The sequence below is a fragment of the Bidens hawaiensis genome, unplaced genomic scaffold (assembly GCF_021521415.1).
Source record: "Bidens hawaiensis isolate Kalapana, Puna unplaced genomic scaffold, B.hawaiensis_p1.1 tig00027790_1, whole genome shotgun sequence".
NCBI classification, from domain to species: domain Eukaryota; kingdom Viridiplantae; phylum Streptophyta; class Magnoliopsida; order Asterales; family Asteraceae; genus Bidens; species Bidens hawaiensis.
The window spans coordinates 172,419-191,735 of NW_027494509.1; the positions used below are offsets into that span (position 1 = coordinate 172,419).

General features: G+C 34.7%; 2 pseudogenes across 1 annotated transcript; one reads left to right on the forward strand and one right to left on the reverse strand.

Annotated features, from left to right (window-relative positions):
* Positions 1 to 814: 814 nt before the first annotated feature.
* LOC143575911 (two-pore potassium channel 1 pseudogene) lies at positions 815 to 1,950 on the reverse strand (annotated as a pseudogene).
* Positions 1,951 to 16,528: 14,578 nt separating this feature from the next.
* On the forward strand, positions 16,529 to 19,097 carry LOC143575920 (putative indole-3-acetic acid-amido synthetase GH3.1; annotated as a pseudogene). Its single transcript, XR_013142857.1, has 3 exons — positions 16,529 to 17,265; positions 17,369 to 17,470; positions 17,693 to 19,097. The product of XR_013142857.1 is annotated as a putative indole-3-acetic acid-amido synthetase GH3.1 (transcript).
* The last annotated feature ends 220 nt before the right edge of the window (positions 19,098 to 19,317 follow it).

Genomic DNA, 19,317 nt, shown 5'->3' on the forward strand with positions numbered 1-19,317 from the left:
ACATAGTGATTTGGGTTAAAAGTGGGATTTCTATGTTCCTATTGTTATCACAGCATATCTCAAGTTTTAATGTTTAGTTTATAAGTTATAAAACCTAGAACATGCATGTACCACAACTGGGGATGGCATGCATACTTTGTCACTTCATCCTAATATGTTTGTTTAGCTTAAATGAAGCACCAATGCACCATATACCCTTAGCCTTAACATGCAAGAACCAAACGATTATCCAGACATCCTATTCTAGTACATCTAATCTCTTAAACAAAAATTCTCACGTTGACTTGTAACACCGCAAATAAATATATAGATAGGTATTGTATATGCATTTTACGATATTACTAAAAGAGCATCCTTCAAATACATGTTAAGTGAAAAAATTAATATAAAAACTTCAATTTCTCTATTCAAGTGCACATATAAATTATAATTAGCTAAAACGCGCCAATTGACAAGGACTAAAATGACTGGCCAATTTCACGTAAGTGTTGTATAAAATGGTAAAATTTGCAGCTTAATTTGTAACACTATAAGATAATATTCTAGTCATACATACAATTACAGTTCGAGACTTTGAGTCAATTTTAACGATTAGTACATTTTGATGTAGTTAATCATATCTTTAATTGTTTTCGGTCTCTTTGAGCTTCTCCTCTCGAGATCCTGTAATTTCAAACTTAACTAAAACATTTGAAGTTTTCAACTAATAATTTGTTTGTTACCATTTGACGTTCAATATACAGATTGTGAACGTAATGAGCATGTGTGTTCTTCGAGCATAAAAACTGTATGTATAGACGTATAGTACAATGCAGAAAAACCATATTAATATACAGACTTAACGCCGGGACATTATTTTGCTTAAACTTGACAAATCGCTCGATGTCAATGTTCCCGAGTTATCGACATCCAAAGTCTTGAATCCTTCCATCACGCTCATGATAAGTTGATCGTTTACCAACCCCATTTCTTTTAGCTTGTACACCACGTATTCTGCTGGACTGCACAAACAAAAACCATAATATAAAAAGTTTCAAAGAAAACCCTCTAGTAGTTGTTAACATAACTAAAAATGATAGTCTTAATTTCGTCTAACCTGACACTGTTATCATTATCAAGATCAGCATTCTCAATATCTTGAACTGTCAATTTCCTGCCAAGTACCCAATCCACAAGCTGTCTTTGCCTACTTTCGGTCCATAACTCGACCAAGTACATAAACAGCTGCGCTAACGAGATAGTACTAGTTAATATCCAGAAAACCGCAAATATGCGTCCTCCAGTGGTTGTAAAGCTCTTATCACCATAACCAAGGGTGGTTATTGTGGCACAGACACAGTAATAAGCATCAATGAGACTCAAGTCTTCAACTAGGATTAAGACTACAATTCCAACTGTTACATGCATCACAATAAGTATAAGTGCGATAAGGAACTTGTATTTGAGTTTATCTGATTCCTCAGCAGCCTCGGAGAGCATCTGGACAGGATCAAATGCTTCATGAACTTGCATGGCTTTTACAAACATATTTACCTCCTTTTCGACTATGTAGTCTGCGGCTTTACTAAGGGCAAAACCGCCAAGAAACATCCCCATGAACACAAAAACACAAGCTAAAACTTTGGCAAATTTGGTTTCTGGGACTAGATCTCCGTACCCTACGGTTGTCATTGTGACAACACAGAAATACATGGAATCTAGGATTCCATGATCTGTTTTCTTACCGGTGATTTGATCCCGAACAAGAAAAAAACAAACTGTGCCTAAAGCTAGATAAGCACCCAAAAGGATCCCCACTCGTTTCAAACTAAGGCGGACACCTGGGATTGATGGTGGCGGGTGATCACTCCGTCCATCTTCATTCTTCCGATTCTTACCTTTGTGTTTGTGTTTGTGTTTGTGTTTTTTTTTCTTTATGAGTTCGGTGTCATCTACGCTATCATTAGCCATTGAACGTTATATATATGCGGCATATATATCAAAGAGGATGTTCAAATGATCAATCAAGAAATACGCACACCTATATTTACACATGAAGATATATGATATATGTGCAATGAATGAGTTAAAAAGAAACGAATACGGGATGATAATTGATAATTTAGGTGTAAAATGGTTTGAAATCTCAGAAGATTGAAAGATCCATGAAGGTAGGAACACTTTCGTTATTGGAATATATGGCTGATATCATGTGGCCACTTTTATCAAGGTTTATTTTTCGATTCATTTTATTGGCAAGCCACTTTTTGTGCACAAGTGGATTATATGATGTGCACCAATCGTATAAAACTGAATTGAATCAAATTTAAACATGACTGAAGTATATATTGTTTGGGCTTAGTTTTCAGGCCTGCTAAGTCCAAAAGAAAAAAAGGCCTGGTTGGGCTTGGTTAGTATTGCCTTTGATTAACACTTAGGAGCATTCTTAACTCATCCCTTAAAATTATGCGAGCAGGTTTTGCAAATAATAAGGTGGAGTTATGAGTAGTTGTGAGTGAATATTACAATATAGAGAAAGAAAATGTAATAATTTTTTGTAAATTTTGGGAAACTTTGTTTTGCTCATATTTATTTTTTAATGTTTGTTCAATTGGTTGTGAGTAAAGATGAGAGGAAACTATAATGGTAAAGGTATAAAAAATAATATTTAATTGAACAGGAGAGAACTGTAGTATTTTTTTTAGTGTGATTATATAAATGGGGATGAGAGACGGGGAAATACTCTTAAAACGTTTTCAAGAAAGTTGCAAATAAGCATGCCTTTGATTCAAATAATCTTTTGAGGTAACTAAAATTTGAAACTTAGAGGAAGCCAAATTAGATTTTGCGTTTGGTTTGGATTGAAATGAAATTCGAATTTCCATTCTCAGATATTTTATGATTTGCTTTGTAAACGGGCTAAAGAGATTTCAATGTAAATAGCGACTCTTTAAATTATCAATCTACTAGAGCATGCCATTTGTAATTTGGACGTGATAGATGCTAACAACCTAAAAATATCATGCCAAAAAATGTCAATTTTAAAAGTTGACGGGCTTACAATAATAACAACAGAGTACAGTTTATGGTTTAAAATAAAAATTGAGAAATAAAGGTGATAGTGGACTAGCAATCTTTGTTTAACGGTCCGCTATGAGTCTGCTAAGAAATGAATCATGTATCGACACGTGTCCAATGATGAGTCACAAATTCTGCCTCGTGTCGGATGACTCGGCTAAGTGGTTGACCGTTATGTCACCCTTGGCAATCTGCCAATCCTCAAAGAAGACACAAGTCACGCGATCTAAAATGCGTTATGTGACTCAGTGTGTATTGATCAGTGTTGAACTGCTACCAATATCTTAACAGTCCGTGACTGGTCTTAAAGTTTGACTAATGGCATAAATAGGGTCATTTGAAATATTCTTCATTTTTAAGGATATTAATAAATTGCGTGCACGTTAAATTTTTATGTTTTAATTTTCTTTGATGAACCCATAAAACATTAAAATCTTAGCCTCCTTTGATACATTTAAATAAATGAATGATAGTTTCACCTCCATCTATAAACAACCACAAACATTTTTGATAGAGTTAATTTATTTCCATTTGAACGACTTTATAAACCAAACATAGCCTCGGATGTTGAACTCTTGATCTAAAAGATAAATAAATTACACCATGACTTGACTATTAGATCAAGGAAAATAAATTGTACTGCGACATAAAAGAGATTGACATGACTATTTAAAGGAGCCCGTGCAGTTGAACATGGCTCACTGACCCTCTTGTATCTATTTTGGCTTATATCATATTTTCATACTAATCCAGCTGACTAACAGCAATTTCAAAAACCAAATGATGTTATAGATAAGTTTTAAACTAAAACAAAATATGAAATTGTTTTATTTCTTGATCTGAATTATTACAAATTTAGTAGAATATTAAGCTTGAATTAGGATATAACTAACTAGTTTGAGACCTGTCTATTATATGGGTACTTCTTGAAAATACAATATATAATAAATAATCGATATAAAAGAAGCAATAAACCTATTAAACACTATTAATACACAGTCGTTGTGCAATAGTCTTTAAAACAATTATAAAGTAAAAGATTATTATAAATATAAAATATTATATTTGAAAAAATATAGGAAGTAAATATTAAATTAACAAATTTTGAAACATAAATTTTAAGAATGATAAATATTATTTTACTATTATAAATTTGTTAAAAATGATGAGCTTTAATATGAAAGTGACAAATGATAAAACTTGTAACTTTCTATTAGAGAATACAGATATAGATATAGATAATTGTAAGTACGAAGGATAAAAGATATTTGAAATCTCAACAGAACACTCAGACCGGTTGACCCGATCCAGCAGTCCTGTTAGTAAAAATATTATTGGAAATATTATAACTAAAGTAAAAACGTATTAAAAGTTAATAGTAAAATAAAAAAGGAGTCTTTTAGCATAGCAAGCTATGTTGTCCTTTTACACGTACTTTTCACGAATCCTCCGTAGTTTGCAGATTATGGTGCACAAAGCATGTGCCTTCAATTTTATGTGGTTCCACTCTAGACAAAGAGGTTAACATTAGGTTTTTTTTTTTTAACCTCTATTATAACTAATATAAAGTATTTCTTTTTTAATCTATGTTTATAAATGCTACAGTACCACATGTATGTATGCACCTTTATAAGTGGACATGAAAACGTGTTTAGGATAAAACACACAAACAGCTAGAAAGATGGCTGCTAATGCTCAGATTGTGTGCCAAAACAAAAGGCACCTTTGTGGTCTGATAACATGCCACTTGAACCGAGTTATTCCTGTGACATGCTAAAAGCAGTGGTGACTTGAGGATAAAAGGGTAAATCAAAGATTTTATACCTCACATTTCAAGCCCCTGTCCCTATATAAAGAAAAGTAAATATTATATGTATCCAAAACGAATCATAAGTACATGCTGCATGGCACGTAAAATAGTTATATAATAGTTACATTTGTTGGAAAAACGTTGGTGAAAATGATCTTTCAATAATTTTGGATATAAATAATTGTATTTATATATTAGCTAAATAGATATTTTTATTAAGGTTTGTGTTATACAATAATGAGAGCATCACAACGAATCGAATCAAATCATATTCAAGACGGAGCTAAAATAAATGTAACATCGATACTCGAAGTTGTATTGCTAGAACAACCAAGCTGTGAAAGAAAACGGATTAAAGTTGTCGTCCTGTCTAGAATGGGTGATATTTTAGAAAGTTTCATCTGCGCAACGAAAAACAAATTCGTGAGTCTATCAGAGGCAAAGTAGACAATTTTGATGGCACGAGAGCTCGGATGTTACACTCTTTGAATGTGTATAAATTTAAGTACGTATATGGCTTATTTTCTTAATGACAGAAAGAAATAATATGAACACAAGAATTATTGTAGCAAAATTGCTTGGGAGAACTATCTAATTCTCTTTCCACCATCTTCTTCTACTTCCTTTATTTTCACAAAACCAAGAACATCATTTTACTCGGCATATCCTCATGCGTGTGAGCCATCTTCGATGGTACCTATTGGTTAGGTTGTTCATTGGGAGATAGATGAGTTATTCTAAGGAAACTCAAATTTGTGTTGAAGGACCCGTGTTGTACACAAAGCCTCAACCATGGTTGTCAACAACCGGTTTACTCGTGTTGCAATTAAGGACGAAGTCGAAGATATTGTTGATATTCTCAGTAAAAACAACAGTTTGAATCGTTTTACTTACATAAAAGTGTATATTTATCTTTATATTCGTTTGGTCCTGTATATATACGGTATAATGCTAGTCTATTTCCCAATAATAGAAGAGTATAATTATTCTAATTTTATAATTTATTTTAATAAAAAGTGACATGCCTTGCTACAATATGTAGCTAACACATCTTTGTCCTAGCGAGCTCAAGCCTAAAACATAACTTATGAAGGAAGCCTAACTTTTATGTAGAGATCAAACTCAACACGAGTCAAGCTCAAGCTTCGCCGAGACTATGTCCATCTCGTTTATATTTACCATTAGCATGCACTAAATTTCTAAGACCTCTTTAATGTTGTAGATTATGCAAAGAAATGTGTAGAAACTCAGGAGACCGTTGTTGCCTTTAGGTTGATGGATTGAAATGAAAGACATAAATCATTGCAGTTCAGATTGTGTTGAGGATACACATGCATGTGAACATTGACAGCATTATTGCAAACAAAATAAAACAAAACAAACCTTAATAAAGACTTCACTGCAATTTCCAGCAGATAACAACACATACACACCCTTTAGGTAAAAACAGTCAGCCGTATAATTACATTCATAATTTTCTTCTTTTATCCCATAAAAGATACTGTAACAACAAATAAAGATGGGGACATGTTTTGTCAGGTCTATTGTTTAAAGAATCACGCCAGATTTCAACATCCTATTGTGCTATATGTTTTTCTTGGCAATTGTGCACCAAGCTGGATTGTACCACCATTAATGCACCAGTACAAAAGTACTGAAAACATGAAAACAAAGGTTTAGATAAGGTTGAGGCCAAACGTATATAGTGTATTAGCGTGTATGCTCAAGACACCCCTTATAACTAAAAGTTGAGAAATGATATACTAATTTAATAAGAGGGGTACGCTCAATAAAAACTACATAAGATGATACTTTTAGCACACGTTTAGTATATAACCTTTGCTAATTGTATCACACCCTTTTTAATTTTTATTGAATGTACCCATATATATATATAGGATTGGATCTTTTGAGAACCATTTGAAAATTGAGAACTTTGAGAATTATTTTGAATCATAAAAATAACTCTTTTAAAAAAATAAAAAATTCATAAAGCCAAAAAAATACAAAAATAAAAAAAGTAAAAAAACCAAAATATTTATCTATCATCCCGGTTTCATAAAAAAAAAGAAAAATCTCGGTTTAACGAAATTATACATATGTGTATAATATTTAATTTCTAATTTTATACACGTATTTCTTTATACACATATGTGCAATTAGATAAATAATAATGTACATATGTGTATATTATGTAACTAGAGATTAAATGATAATATGCATATATGTACAATTACGGATTTTTTAATGAATTCGGGATGATAGATAAACATTTTGATTTTTTTATTTTTTCAATTTTTTCATTATTTATTTTTAATAATTTTTTTAAATGGGTTTTTTTAATTGTTCAAAATAATTTTCAAAGTTTTCAATTTCAAAAGGCTCTCTTAAAATTCTCACCGTGTATATATATAATCGCATTAAAAGGGTGGAAGGGATGATCCATTAGAGTTAGGGTGGGAGCGGTGATCCACTAGGGTTTCCTAAGTTCTAACAATCATGTACTGTCATGTAGAGCATTGTCAATGGGTTCTTTAAATTTATGTGAGTGTATTCTCCATTTTTTAGAGTATGGTTGTGAGTGGTTGTGAGTAGAGGATAAAGAAATTTACTATTCATGGTTAAATTTGGAGAAACACTGTTTACACTCAAAAAAATTTTAATATTTTTTTATAATGGTTGTGAGTGGAGGAAAGAGAAAAAATAATGATAAATGTATAAAAAAGTATTATTTAATTAGAAATGAGAGAGAAAATGTAGTAATTTTTTAATATAATTTTAAAGATAGAGATGAAGAATGGACTGCGAATGCAGTTTTCCTAAAATAATTTTTGATTAGATCATTTATCATATGTGATTTTTTAGTGTAATTTTAGTGATTTTTAGGGTAATTTTACGCAACAACTAACCTAAAAACATTTTAATCACATGCAATTTTCCTTTCATATACGCTAAAGATGATGGATGATTGGGTAGGTAATAACTAGGTGTCCACTTACCCATTCATTCTCATATTCTCTTCTCTAATCAGTGACTGTAACCTGATTTCCACTACCCTAACACACTACCTTAAGGGAAGGCAACGGTGTACCCGTTTAAAATATCCAACCCGATGAACGCCCCTCCTACCCTTATAACGAATACATGAGGAGTACTTTTAGCCAATGTTGAAAATTAATATTACAGCACATTTGTTTTGGATTTTGAGGTCAACAAAGACATTGGTATAAAAAAATTATATCATTTGTCAAATGTAAACTTAGTTTTAAAATCTTGTTATTATTATAATAATACGTACGGAAGAATACCGACACCAAATGTCATATATATCTAGTTGGTCTCTTCTTCTTGTTGGTGTTGAATTGTTATTAACGTGTCTCACTTTTGGTAGACAAGATTTTTGTTCACCTTCTTGTTGGTACGTCAATCGGTCAAATTCATGCATCTAACTCTATTCATATACACCAACATGCATTAATCATTGTACTATGTTTCACTTCGTACTTATTTAACACAATGTTTCGAACACAATATTATGTGAAACTCAACCTAGTCGGATTGATGCATTATTAAGTTGCACACGACACGCCATGCATATGTCCTGTCTTTACAATGTTTGGTACTCGTCAAAACGACTATTATGTATATGCAATATGGAGTTGTACACTATAACACATTAGGCTGAGGGGTGTGGGGCTTTAACGGGGGCGCGAGAGCGCGAGAGCCCCTCCGCTCGCGCCCCCAGGCGCGAGCACCACACCACCGGGGCGCGAGAGGGGCGCGAGCACGAAAAACAAAGCAGGCGCAAGCATGTTAGCGGGACCAAGCTGGCGTAAAGGAGCATTGGGAAGGGAGAAAAGAGACGTTGGGGGTGATAAATGAGCCGTTGGGCTCTTATTTAATAAAAAAAAAAGTGTGTTCTTCCTATATATAACCCAAAATCACATAAAACAATTACCACAACTTCAAAAAAAACCCAAAATCAACTCATCTTCCAAACTTTTTTTTAAAAACATGGCTGGAAATTGGTACCCAAACCTATATTCAAATTATATTGACGACGATTTATGGTCGTCACCGCACCAACCGATGTTTTATTTGGAGCCGCAACAATCATCCGGCTTTCAACCATCCAACATACAACCGTCTTCTAACTTTGTTGTTCCGGAGACACAAGAATCACACGGTGAAGCTACGGGACAAAGAAGACGCGCCCACCGGAAAAAACAAGTTGCAACGGACGGGTCGGGACCGGCTTCGACTCCGAGGACGAAACGGAAAACCACTCAGTGGTCATCAGATGAGAAGGAAGCCTTGTGTCGGGCTTGGATAGTCATTTCTGAGGATCGGCGTTGCGGTAATTGTTTTAACGTTTTTAAAAATGATTTTTAATAAAAAAGTTAAATAAAAAAGTTAAATGACTTACAAATTTATTTATTCATTTTGCAGCCGACTACCAAAAGAGCAAGATTTTTTGGACAAAGGTTAGGGAGACGTTCTATACGCTCGTTGGGAGTACAGAGCGGAACGCCGATATGATTTCGGGTCGGTGGTCCGAAATCAGAAAATTTGTCGGCTTGTTTACTAATCTTTTCAACAGGAACAGCGGTCGTATGAGACCAAGTGGCAGTGATGATTTGGCGGTTTACAATTTCACTGTCGAAGAGTGGAAGCAGGAGTGTTTGCGGAGGTATGGGACGGTGAAGACGTGGGACGATGTAAAGTTGTGGGAGAGGTTGAAAAGGTGTTCCAAGTGGGTTGAGCTGGTGGCGCCGGACGTTGATGCGGAAGTACGGCCGAATCGAACTAAAACAAGTTCGTCCGGAGCGTATAGCACTTCAATCGGGTCGGATTGTCGCGTTGGATTCGACCTAAACATTGCGGGGGAGGAAACGTCTTCACCGCCGAGGAGGCGGCCATTGGGACGGGACGCCAAGGGGAAAAAACCGGCTGAGGGGGAAGCCGTAAACATCGCCAATCTTGTTGAATCCCTCAATAAATTCAACAAAACCATGGAGGTGGTCTCTAATGACAAAAAGGAAAAAAGTCGAATGAGAGATTTGGACTTCCTAACTAGAGACTTCAGTAACCTAAATCCGGTCGATCAAATGCTAATGGAAAAGCAAAAGGAACGTATCCGAAAGAGGTTGATCGAAGAAGACCAAGCCGAAGAATGAGAATAATGTTTTTTTTAGTACTTTTATTTTTATTTTATTTTTAGATATTAATGTATTTTTTTTAATGTGTGTTTTTTTAATAATTTATGAGTTTTTTTAATAATACGTTTTTTGAATATATTTATAAAAAAATAAAAAAAAAATCCGCTGGAGCCCCTGCTGGAGCCCCTCCACACCAGGGCCAGGGGCTCCAACACCCCCCTTATCCAGTTTCTCTCTCTGCCACACGTCATAATATTATTGGCTGGAGCCCCCACTCGCGCCCCCATTAGAGCCCCCCACACCCCTCAGCCTTAGAGGTTGTCAAACTAGCTATAACAACCCTACTAAAATAGGAGACAAAATCTTATGTAAAGTCAATTATAGATATTTTATTAAATCTTTTAGTGAAGTGACGTTTCAAACTTTCATGTCGTTAATTTAGAGTCGTAAGGCTGAGGGGTGTGGAGCGTGAGAAAGGGCGCGTGAGGCCAGCCGCTCGCGCCCCGGGGCGCGAGCACCACACCACCGAGGCTAAAAGTTAGGCTTTAACTAAAAAAACATATACAATATTAATTGCAAATCTTGTTTTATTTTAAGTTTACTCAAAACATGAAAAGTTGTGTGATTTAAAGTTTACTAGAAACATTAAAAGAGTAACTTGCTTGTCAAAAAAATAAAAAGTGAATTACAAAATTTGAGTAAATTAGTATATTCAACTCTAATGTCACTAATCACAAGATAATACCAAGGTTAATTTAGAGGGGCTCAAGTTTAAATTATTTCTCTATAGTCGTACTTTTTAAAAGAAATGTACCTAAATTCATATAACTCATATCGTTTTTTAAGAAGATGTTTTCTCTTTAATCATGTCGTCGTCAGATCACATTTCTAACAAGGTTTGGACAACAAGTCATGTGTCAAATATGATTGATGATCTAGTCAAAAATTATTTTATGCTATACATCAAAATATTATCACAAATGATAGGACTTTGGTTTTTGTTCTATAAGTAATTTATATAAGTAATTTACCCGCGCGTTGCGCGGCGAAATTGATCGGTAAATCTGGATGTGGTACCGGCATGTTGACACGAATGCAACGGTATTGGCTACATTCGTTACGGTACCGGAACTAAACTTTAAAAATAAAATCGTAAAATTAGCATGTTTAAAATAAAAACCAAAAAAGTAGCGGCACTTTTATAACGTATTATAAAAAAAGTTAACATATTTATTTGGTCGATAAAACAGGGCCTTTGGTTCCTGGTATTGGTAAAACCCGAGCGTTACAACGGTGAGTCGACGTGAGTTCGGTTAGTATTGGTGACGTTTGTTACGGTATAAAAAACGTTAGTAAAACCCGAGCGTTAAAACCCAACAAATAAATTCGTCAAATTAACATACAAACGTATTAACATATAAAAATAAAAATATTTATATCGACACTTATTTGGTCGGTAAAACCCGGACAGTGGTATAACCCAAGTGTTGCAGTTCCTTGGCGTCAAGGCAGTAACTCGACGTGAATTCGGTTGGTGTCGATTACCTTTGTTATGATATCGGACTAATACAAAGAAAGTTATAAAACTTGAGGTGGACCAATGAGGTGACATCAGTCTTTAAAACTCGGGTATTGGTAAAACCCGGGCGTTTCCATCATGTTTGTTACGGTTTCGGTTACGTCAGTTCCAATACCGAAACTAACGAAAAAAAATTGGTGTTCGGTCAGTTACCGTTACATTCTTTACGATACTGAAACTAAAAACAAAAAAAAACCAAATTAATGGACCAATGTGGTACCGTCACTTGACCCAATCATGAGCTTGCGGCTCTAACATATTACGGTTTCGGTTACGTTAGTTAAAATACCGAAACTAACAAAAAAAACCAACATTGGTGTTGGGTTGGTTAACGTTAAATTCGGCACGATATCGAAACTACAAACAAAAAAAGTTAATGCACTAATGTGACGCCATCACTTGGCCCAATCATGAGCAGACACCAATACCATACTTTTCTCAATATAGATCATGTTTAATCTATTTATTTTTCATGGCACCAATTTTAAAACCATTTTATTATTTATTCAATAAAAATAATTATTATTATTAGAATATACAATAATAATTTTATTTAATAACAAATATAATGAATAAAATACATTAGTTCTAAAATATAAATATAAATATAAATACTGGTGTAAATATAATAAATAACTAATAATATGGCAAAGTTAGGTATTGTTTGTTTTTACAGAAAAAATATGTCTGCAGTCTACAGACCATATCTGCACATCTGTAGAATAATATGTGAACCAAACCTCTATAGTTTGCAAGAAGAAGACTGTTTGTTTTTTAACTTCTGTAAATTGCTAAAATAATTGGTGGTGTACGAACTATGGTGGTGGGTGGTGGTGGTGGTGGTGGACGGTGATAGTGGTAGTGAACGATTGTGAACGATGGTGGTGGACGATTGGTGGTAAACGATGGTTACAGGCGGTGAACGGTGGTGGTTAAGGATATATGGTTAATGATAAAGGGTGTTTAAATAAACGTCCTAGTCCATTCCTAGGACAAGTAGTGATAAAAGTGAGGCTAAGCATAACATATGGTTAATGATATGGAGATCAAAGAAACCATAATGCTTTTAATGATTTGAGGGTCAAATCACCCATGTTATGGTTAAGGATATATGAATCATGATAACCATAATGATTTGAGGACCAAATCACCTATGTGAGAGAGAAGTGAGATCGCTTCAAATGAATTTGTGGGGTGCGCAAATCCTAGAGCTCTCACAGAACCAGGCTAGTGTTCCGTGACCAGAATGGACATGACAATGAGGGGTTAAGCAGACCAGGAAGAGTGTTGTGTGAAATGTAATAATGTCTATGTCAAAGGGGGTTAATTCAAGAGCATCGCTTCTACTAACCGCTAGGAGACTAAGTATGTTTCACAAGGGAAAGCTCAAAGGGAACACCTACTTCTCATGCAACACTCAACCGCTGTAATTATACTTAACACTAGAATGTAAGGATAGAGCTCCATTCATGTGAGGGATTGTTGAAAAAATTTTGGAATAATAATTATTATTAGTAGATATGACTAATAAACTAATTATTAAAAAGTCTAAAGAGTAGAGATGAATATGATATCAATACTGTTAAAAGTGTGGTTAAGAACTTGAACTTTGGTGAGATGGAAAATGGGTTTGTCCCGCATTGATAGTAAGAAGTGGTTTATAAGAAGGAGGACTCACAAGATTATATTCTTGTATGACAAGGCACACTTGGTGGCATTAGCAAGGGTGCGGAGCACCCAACGCGCACGTGCACAGGCGCAATGCAGCGCTTTGATGGCTCACTTTGCACTTCGCACGCTCGCATCAACGCTTAAGGGTCACCTCGTGTTGTGAGTGGTGAGTCAGCTGCCACGTGTCGAAAATTGCACCAAGTGTCGTACATGCAGTGCCATGTGTCGGAAAGTGAGGTGGGTTAGCACGCCACGTGTCAGCGCTTGAGCTCGCTCCAATTCAGAGAGTGACATGTGTCCGATAACATATCACACTTCACCTACTATAAATAGAAGGGTGTTGGGCATATTGAAGACACAACATACAACGCCCATTAGTTATGTCCGATTAGTATAATCAACCACAACCAAAGTTCGATCTAGTTCGTTTCATTCGAGATCTCGTATATTCTAGTACAAGTATAGTTCGGGTGCTAGGTTAATCCCGGCAGTACATACTGCTTCGGCTATTGTACCCTAGGAGACAGACAGGTTCACCTGGGTGACCCGAAATCTGTTTTAAAGAACCTTTGTTTAACATAAATTCTCAGCCAACACTTGCTTCATTTGGCTTTCTTGTACTCATTTTCTTAGTTTATTTCATGTAATTTGTTATTATGTAAAATTCTTTTCCTTCGTATTGTAACCGATATTAAAAAAAATTTAAAGTTTATTGTTATACTTTAATTTTGAGAACGATGGTTTTACACAAACAAATATAGAAGTTATGTGGTTGTAACAAATTTAATTTCTTAATATTAGAAATTATATATAATGATATAGCATTTTAACATAATTGCGATCATTAGATGTTATTTAGTGATATATTAAAACTTGTCGTGACAAATGCTATAGATTTTTCTAATCATCAAAAAGATTCTAAAACTTGTAATCACAATAAAAATCAAAATAAAACGTGAAAATTTTCCTCTTATGATTTATCTTTCAGAAATTTTGTTTGAATGTAGATGATTCTTTTTATTCGTAATTTGAATAAACATCATTACATGAAATACATATAGTTAGTCAACACAATCAATATTAATTGCTAATGCAATTTTGGGAAAACCAAATTTATTTTTTTAAAATCTCTCGTTTACACCATTTGTAAATCCACTTATTAAAACCTTGTATTATACTAACAATAGTAGTCTTAATCTAATAAATCAGTTTAATAAACCAAAATAATAAATATGCATAAGGTCGGCTGATAAAAGGCTGTGCCACTCTTTAGGATGCATTGTTAAACCCAAAAATCAAATAGTACACACATAAGCATATGTATAAAATAATAGAGAGCATTGATTCGTATGCTACCTTTTGTAGAATAGAAGCAACTGAATCCGTTACAAGGTTCTTAATGATTACTGGATTTTATGAGGCATATTATAAATTTATAATGCAATCCAACTTTAAAAGCAACTTTCGTAACAAGCCTAATAGCTTAAATAATATAACAAAAAGATATAGGAAGAAAAAAAAAAGAAAAAAATTATTAATTAGGTGTGTCATACAACAATATACCATGGAATATATATATATATATATATATATATATATATATATATATATATATATATATATATATATAAAAGGAGGAAAAACTTGGGGAATAAGTTAAATATATTTTAGGTGTTGATAACCATAATAATTAATATTATATTTATAACCGTGCTTTTATTTTTTTTATTTTAATGTACTTTTTTTAATTTTACCGCAATACCGTCCAAAGTCCATACACCTGGCAGAGTTGATCACGCAATTACTCAAGGATTAGCCTCATCATATATATACGCTAATTATTAACTTAAGCAACTTTGATTGTGACAAATTACTTAGATTACTAAATATTATTTTAAATGACTTTCAATTCATTTAAACGAATGACTTTCAATTCATATATATGATGTTTACGTAACTTAATTCAAAGTTTTGGGAGGATTTAACTTTTTTTATGCAGGTCACTAAAATATTAACCCTCATATTATATTAACTTTGGATAAAAACAAGCATAATCACGAAAATGTCTATAAGTTTTTTTTTTAAACAATTGTTTTAACGTATAAAATTTGATACTTCATCAAATGCATATCTGTTATTTATAAACATCTAATGCATTTTTTTTATTTAACACTTTTCTAATTGAAATAACTATAATCTATAATATATATAAACGAAAGTCTTTAAAAGCTCTCTGGTTACTCTCTAAATTCTCTCAAGCTACCAGATTGCTTTATTTGTAAATGGAGGCTTCTCATGCATTTGACCGGAATTCACGGGTATGGGTCTCACTAAACTTAGATAGCTCTTAAACGGGTAATAACATCTAATTAAATTAAAAATTAATCTTACCAAATATTTGATGTGAAAATCCTATAAAATAGGGATATACTACAATTAATATCTTATTTTTAAAAAAAATATTATTTATAATTAAGAAACAATTTTTAGTAAAAAAAAATAAGCGGGTCATGGATCACCAAATCCATATAACTTTTAAACGGGGTATAACATATCATTTATTTGTGAAACCCTTTCATCATTAAACCCTAATGGGGTGTTTGGGATTCCTTATTTTTTCATTCTTGTAACTTATTAACTTTTATAAGTTAAAAGGGTGTTGGGTAATGCAACTTTTCTAAAATAAAGAAATTTAAAATTCAAAAAATAAATATTAAAAAACGAAAAATGTAAAGCAACCCCCGTAAATACGGGGGGATAAAACCTAGTAAATGACATAAAGGGAGAGTTGGTAATTAAAAATGTTGAATACTTAGTTTTCTCATTTATATATTTAGACCAGATATATGTTTCAGGTGAACATAATGTATACATTTAAATGTACACGTCACATTATACATAAAGTTCGGGTTACACGGCTTTAAGATGTGCTAGTTAATATTAATGTTTTCAAATTTCAATTTAATATAATAGTTGAGTTTCGGGTTAGACCATTAAACGGTCAAAACTGAACAATGTACCCATATGATGGATCCTCATTTATTAATTTATTTTTCTTTTTTATTCATGTACAACAATATAAGTACAATATATTTGGTAGTTTTTGCAGTCTCATTTTTTATTTTAGTCATCTTTTTACATGATAGGTTTATCACCACCGAGAAACTAAAAGTACTCAAAAGATGTATTAAATTAAAATATAAAACTTAATCAACGTATTATATAATGCATCAATACTTCAAATACAAACTTAAAATTTTATTCTCAGATAAATAAAGACCGACCACTGCCGGACCGCCGGCAAACCGTCGTTGTCAGGCAGTACCATATCACAAGAAAGAGCCGTCTGGTCCGATGCTCGGACAAAACCCTTATTCCCACCCGAACTGACGTGTCATAAGACCGGTCCCCACCTGCCCAACCCGGTGGTAGACAATGGTGGTCCCACCTGCCCCCTCCACACCTTACAACGTCAGCATCAAACATTTCCATGCAAACAAGTCGTAAACAACTATAATAATAAAAATAACAATATAATATTATTCCACAACATCTCTGACGTGGCACCACACCACCATCCTATAAATACCCCCTCCTCCCACATCAACCCAAACACACTCCATCTCCATATTAACTAATAACCTAATAATAATACTCACACTCACACACGCATTCTTTCTTTCTCTAAAATGGCTGTCGATTCTGAAACCCCGGTGTGTGAGAAACACGCTAAGGCTCTTAACTTCATCGAGCAGATGACTAAAAACACTGATTCCGTACAAGAGAATGTCTTGTCTGAGATTCTTTCTCAGAATGGTGACACTGAATACTTGCAACAGTGGAGCCTTAACGGAGCCACTGACCGTGAAACTTTTAAGTCAAAAGTTCCGGTCATAAGCTACGATGACCTCCAGCCTTACGTCCAACGTATCGCTAATGGTGACCGCTCTCCCATCTTGATCTCACCCCATTTCTGAGTTCCTCACAAGGTTATATAATATATATTAATATATCAAATTCATTCTTTATTTCTTTGGTACACATTTACGACGGTTGCTTTCGTTGCTAATGTGAATATTATTTTTATGGCAGTTCTGGCACTTATGCTGGTGAAAGAAAACTCATGCCTACTATTGCTGAAGAAATGGATCGTAGACAGAAGCTGTACAGTCTTCTCATGCCTGTCATGAATCTGTATGTAACTAAGTTATTAAATTATTATTTTATATATGTATAATAAATATGCATTGTATATGTATAGGGTTTGGTTCAGACATCATTTTACTATTCATACACACATTTTCTCTTTTGCATACATTCTTTTTAAAGGGTTAGAGGGTGTCTAAATAGCAACTCTTGTTTGTATATAATGTAGGTTTATAATTTCTAACTAATATTTATTTTTTGTTGTGACAGGTTCGTTCCTGGACTAGACAAAGGCAAGGGTCTGTACTTTATGTTCATAAAGGCCGAGACGAAAACACCCAGTGGGCTGGTTGCTCGTCCGGTCTTAACCAGCTACTACAAAAGCCAGCAGTTCAAAAACCGACCCTTTGATCCGTACAACGTCTACACTAGCCCCAACGAAACCGTGCTATGTGTAGACGCTTTCCAAAGCATGTACTCTCAAATGCTTTGCGGTTTAATTTACCGCAAAGAAGTTCGCTGCGGGGCCACTTTCGCCTCGGGCCTTGTGCGTTCCATCAAGTTTCTCCAACTTAACTGGCAACAACTGGCTCTCGATATCGAGACTGGAAAGTTGAGTTCCCGAATCACGGACCCCGCGATTCGAGAATGTATTTCCAAAATATTGAAACCGAGCCCCGACCTGGCTCGGTTTATTAGAGAAGAATTTTGTGGGGAGAATTGGGAAGGGATTATTACTCGAATTTGGCCGAATACGAAATATCTCGAGGTTATTGTCACCGGGGCCATGGCGCAGTACATTCCGATCCTCGATTATTACAGCAGTGGTTTACCGAAAGCATGTACCATGTACGCTTCTTCGGAATGTTACTTCGGGTTGAATTTAACTCCAATGGCGAAGCCATCGGATGTTTGCAACACCATCATGCCGAACATGGGTTACTTCGAGTTCATCCCACATGATCCATCAAACCCAGTAACCATTTCACGTGACTCACCTCCTCGTCTTCTTGATCTAGCCGAATTGGAGCTAGGTAAAGAATACGAGCTCGTGATCACGACATACTCCGGTCTGTGTCGGTACCGTGTCGGTGACATCCTCCAAGTCAAAGGCTTTCATAATTCCGCCCCACAGTTCAAATTCATTAGACGTAAAAACGTTTTATTAAGCATCGATGCGGATAAAACCGACGAAACCGAGTTGCAAGCCGCAGTCGAAAATGCATCCGAGCTGTTAAAAAAATATAACACGACTGTTGTCGAGTACACTAGCTACGGTGACTCGAAAACAATACCGGGACATTATGTTATCTTTTGGGAGCTTTAATTAAAGACGTGACTAATGGTCCAACTGGTGACGTGTTGGAACAATGCTGTTTGGCTATGGAGGAATCGTTAAACTCGGTTTATCGCCAAAGCCGGGTTGCGGATAACTCGATCGGGCCGTTAGAGATCCGAATCGTGCAAAACGGGACGTTTGAAGAGCTAATGGATTACGCATTATCTCGAGGTGCTTCGATCAACCAATACAAAGTCCCACGTTGTGTGAGTTTCACCCCGATCATGGAACTACTCGACTCTCGAGTTGTGTCGGCGCATTTTAGTCCGGCGGCGCCACATTGGACTCCAGAACGCCGTTTTTAAGAGCCTGAAGCATTTGGTTATCCACCAACCAAACATGCTTCCTAGGATTGTGGACCTAGTAGGTTTGGAATGTTTGTGAAAGTCTAGGGGGTAATATGTAATATTTTATATAATGTTTATGAATAACGTTTTCCATTTGTCTTATGTTGGTTAAAGTTGACAGGAAGATTCTGTTTGTGGCAAGTGAACTTTTTTTACTTAAAAGCAGATTTTGTGTTGTCTCGAGGAGGATCTAAGGGGGTGTATTGTAA